Here is a 5,072-nt window from a genome sequence, read left to right on the forward strand (position 1 = left end):
GTGGTGCAGTGGATTGTCCATAAACCATAGATACAATAGAATATAACTTTATTGAATATAACTTTATTGTCCACATAATGTGGACATTTCTCTTTGCTGTGTTGCTGATTGCATTATTTAATAGGCCAAATATGCTTTTTTCAGTCATCTTTAGTTTGTGTGTCAGATTGTCAGTTGAGTTGAACTGGGCTTCACCATCTGTGATGTTTCCTACCTTCTGGCAGCTTGGCTCTGTCAGTTCTTTACTTGGTTATACACTATATGAACAGTTTATTTCCAAAATGCTTTATCAATACATTTTTTTACATTTGTGTTTTTTCATCAGAAGTGATTGCTTATCACTTGATGTGTGTGTAAAATATTACTGTTCTCAGATGTTTCATTCAGCGATTTTAGATGTGTATAAAAAAAATGTGTGTGTTTTTGCAAAATGCTATATATCCACAATTTGCTGGCGTGTCTTGTCCTGATGGAATTAAACAGCTTTTTTCACTTTATTCAGAACTAATATCACTTGTTTACTCTCTCTCTCTCTCTCTCTCTCTCTCTCTCTCTCTCTCTCTCTCTCTCTCTCTCTCTCTGCTCTCTCTCTCTCTCTCTCTCTCTCTGCCTCTCTCTCTCTCTCTCTCTCTCTCTCTCTCTCTCTCTCTGCCTCTCTCTCTCTCTCTCTCTCTGCCTCTCTGCCTCTCTCTCTCTCTCTCTGCTCTCTCTCTCTCTCTCTCTCTCTCTCTCTCTCTCTCTCTCTCTCTCCCTCCCTCCCTTCTGCTCCCTCCCTCCCTCCCTCCCTCCCTTTTGCTTCCTCCCTCCCTCCCATTTGCTTCCTCCCTCCCTCCCTTCCATTTGCTTCCTCCCTCCCTCCCTTCTGCTTCCTCCCTCCCTCCCTCCCTCCCTCCCTCCCTCCCTCCCTCCCTCCCTCCCTCCCTGATTAGCTTTAAAAGCTGCATTGTGGACAACCCACGGTCTGATTAGCTTTAAAAGCTGCATTGTGGACAACCCACGGTCTGATTAGCTTTAAAAGCTGCATTGTGGACAACCCACGGTCTGATTAGCTTTAAAAGCTGCATTGTGGACAACCCACGGTCTGATTAGCTTTAAAAGCTGCATTGTGGACAACCCACGGTCTGATTAGCTTTAAAAGCTGCATTGTGGACAACCCACGGTCTGATTCGCTTTCAAAGCTGCATTGTGGACAACCCACGGTCTGATTCGCTTTCAAAGCTGCATTGTGGACAACCCACGGTCTGATTAGCTTTAAAAGCTGCATTGTGGACAACCCACGGTCTGATTAGTTTTAAAAGCTGCATTGTGGACAACCCACGGTCTGATTAGCTTTAAAAGCTGCATTGTGGACAACCCACGGTCTGATTAGCTTTAAAAGCTGCATTGTGGACAACCCACGGTCTGATTAGCTTTAAAAGTTGCATTGTGGACAACCCACGGTGTGGTTTAATCCTTATTCTAAAGTTCCATCACAACATGTACGACTTCTAAACAGAATATCTAGTGACTGGAGTCTAAACCCACAACCCCCTAACAGTCTACCCAGGCAAACCCACAAGCCCCTAACAGTCTACCCAGGCAAACCCACAAGCCCCTAACAGTCTACCCAGGCAAACCCACAAGCCCCTAACAGTCTACCCAGGCAAACCCACAAGCCCCTAACAGTCTACCCAGGCAAACCCACAAGCCCCTAACAGTCTACCCAGGCAAACCCACAAGCCCTGGTCTACAGGTATCCTAACTGGGCTTTGAATCCATTCAGCCTCTGGACAGGCTACTTCACCTGTGGCCTGACTGACTGACTGGCTGACTGACTGGCTGACTGGCTAGCTGACTGGCTGGCTGACTGGCTGGCTGACTGGCTAGCTGACTGACTGACTGGCTGACTGACTGGCTAGCTGACTGGCTAGCTGACTGACTGGCTGACTGGCTGGCTGACTGGCTGGCTGACTGGCTGGCTGACTGGCTGGCTGACTGGCTAGCTGACTGACTGGCTGACTGGCTGGCTGACTGGCTGACTGACTGACTGGCTGGCTGACTGACTGGCTGGCTGACTGGCTAGCTGACTGGCTGGCTGACTGGCTGGCTGACTGGCTAGCTGACTGGCTGACTGACTGACTGGCTGGCTGACTGGCTGGCTGACTGGCTGGCTGACTGGCTAGCTGACTGACTGGCTGACTGGCTGGCTGACTGGCTGGCTGACTGACTGGCTGACTGACTGGCTGACTGGCTGACTGACTGACTGGCTGACTGACTGACTGACTGGCTGACTGGCTGGCTGACTGGCTGACTGGCTGACTGGCTGGCTGACTGACTGACTGACTGGCTGACTGACTGACTGACTGGCTGACTGGCTGACTGGCTGACTGGCTGGCTGACTGGCTAGCTGACTGACTGGCTGACTGGCTGACTGGCTGACTGGCTGACTGACTGACTGACTGACTGACTGACTGGCTGACTGACTGACTGACTGACTGGCTGACTGGCTGGCTGACTGGCTGGCTGACTGGCTGGCTGACTGACTGGCTGACTGACTGTGTCCTCCTTCCCTTCTGCTATGCACACGTGCACACAGGCTCATACAGCATACAGAGCTGACCCGTGGTTGGTGAACACAGCTTTAAAGAGTCTACGGTTTGTTCTCAGTTTAGAGGGCTCTGTATAGTGTACACATGACACACACACACCCAACACACACACACACACACACACACACACACACACACACACACACACACACACACACACACACACACACACACACACACACACACACACACCCAACACACACACACACACACACACACACACACACACACATGACACACACACACACTCACACACACACACACACACACACACACACACACACACACACACACGTCTCATAAGCCAGGTGCATCACCCTCTCTACCAGACAGCCATTTTATATCGAAGTCTCTACCTCCTAGGCCCTAAATGGCAACTAAAGATATACAGTATGTAGTATGTGAGATCTTCTTTGAAGGCAAGAGGGGGGTCAGAAATGTGCATATGGAATATTTAGTTTACTTTGTCCCGTGTTGAGAATGGATGACCAAAGACACCTATTTAAAACAAGACCCTGCCAATTGACACAATTGAAATAGGTCTCTAAATGAGTGACACGGTGTGTGTGTGTGTGTGTGTGTGTGTGTGTGTGTGTGTGTGTGTGTGTGTGTGTGTGTGTGTTTGTGTGTGTGTGTTTGTGTGTGTGTGTGTGTGTGTGTTGGGTGTGTGTGTTTGTGTTGGGTGTGTGTTGGGTGTGTGTGTGTGTTGAGTGTGTGTTGGGTGTGTGTTTGTGTGTGTGTTTGGTGTGTGTGTGTGTGTGTGTGTGTGTGTGTGTGTGTGTGTGTGTGTGTGTGTGTGTGTGTGTGTGTGTGTGTGTGTGTGTGTGTGTGTGTGTGTGTGTTGGGTGTGTGTGTGTGTTGGGTGTGTGTGTTTGTGTGTGTGTGTGTGTGTTGGGTGTGTGTGTGTTGCGTGTGTGTGTTGGGTGTGTGTGTGTGTGTGTGTGTGTGTGTGTGTGTGTGTGTGTGTGTGTGTGTGTGTGTGTGTGTGTGTTGGGTGTGTGTGTGTGTGTGTGTGTGTGTGTGTGTGTGTGTGTGTGTGTGTGTGTGTGTGTGTGTGTGTGTGTGTGTGTGTGTGTGTGTGTTATATGTCTACTGTGAGACGGGAAACATATAGAACACCCAGGAAATGTTTGATTGACACATGAAAGGAAAATCCACATATGAACTGTACAAGAAAAACAGTCATTATTTAAATACTTATCATTTGTATTCTACAGTGTCACATTTTCAAATGAATAACATCGTTTTTTTGGGCCCGAGTAGCTTCTGTTTCTGTGATATTCTTAGAAATACATGTTGAGAGTTTGCCTTGGTCACAGATCTGGGATCAGATTACACTCAGCATATGATTGCATCAACTACTGACCTTAGATCAGTGTGTAGATTCAACCTCATACTACTGACCTTAGATCAGTGTGTAGATTCAACCTCATACTACTGACCTTAGATCAGTGTGTAGATTCAACCTCATACTACTGACCTTAGATCAGTGTGTAGATTCAACCTCATACTACTGACCTTAGATCAGTGTGTAGATTCAACCTCATACTACTGACCTTAGATCAGTGTAATAGTTCAGCCTCATACTACTGACCTTAGATCAGTGTAATAGTTCAACCTCATACTACTGACCTTAGATCAGTGTAATAGTTCAACCTCATACTACTGACCTTAGATCAGTGTAATAGTTCAACCTCATACTACTGACCTTAGATCAGTGTAATAGTTCAACCTCATGCTACTGACCTTAGATCAGTGTAATAGTTCAACCTCATACTACTGACCTTAGATCAGTGTAATAGTTCAGCCTCATACTACTGACCTTAGATCAGTGTAATAGTTCAACCTCATGCTACTGACCTTAGATCAGTGTAATAGTTCAACCTCATGCTACTGACCTTAGATCAGTGTAATAGTTCAACCTCATGCTACTGACCTTAGATCATCAGTGTAATAGTTCAGTCTATATTATTCTGCACTAGGGGGTGGTGTTTCCTCACCAAACCCTCCCCCTTCACCTCTCTGCATCCAGTTAACACGCCCCAACTTCACGTGGGCGCCAGCGCTCAGCGCTCACAGGGAACAGCGACGACTTCATCACGGTAAACAAAAACATGGCAGACATTGGATGAACGTAACATTCTAATTTCTTCGGCTGATTGAAAAACAATCACCTTCAGCGACAATTATTTCAATATTTAAATAGACATTTTTTATTTTTTTTTTGATGACTGAAACTTCTTATTAGGAATTTTCAAATCTGATTTCAACAATTTTGCCGTCTATGGGAATTGTCTTTCTGGGTCAGGAGTTAGTTAAACTGCATTACCGAAGCAAGACTGTAGGAGAAGTGGAAACTGAAGCAAGACTAGGAGCAGTGGAATCTGAAGCAAGACTAGAAGCAGTGGAAACTGAAGCAAGACTGTAAGAGCAGTGGAAACTGAAGCAAGGCTGTAGGAGCAGTGGAAACTGAAGCAAGACCGT

At 46.6% G+C, this 5,072-nt stretch overlaps 1 protein-coding gene across 1 annotated transcript in view; it reads left to right on the top strand.

The window, feature by feature from the left end:
- The window catches only part of gdap1 (ganglioside induced differentiation associated protein 1), a 17,737-nt gene extending 17,240 nt beyond the window's left edge, over positions 1–497 (top strand). Inside the window, exon 6 of the mRNA XM_014159905.3 lies at positions 1–497. This exon is cut by the window's left edge and continues 727 nt beyond it. The gene's annotated coding sequence lies outside the window, so the exon portion shown is untranslated.
- Positions 498–5,072: the final 4,575 nt, after the last annotated feature.

The sequence above is a fragment of the Salmo salar genome, chromosome 19 (assembly GCF_965601325.2).
Source record: "Salmo salar chromosome 19, fSalSal1, whole genome shotgun sequence".
In the NCBI taxonomy this organism is placed as follows: domain Eukaryota; kingdom Metazoa; phylum Chordata; class Actinopteri; order Salmoniformes; family Salmonidae; genus Salmo; species Salmo salar.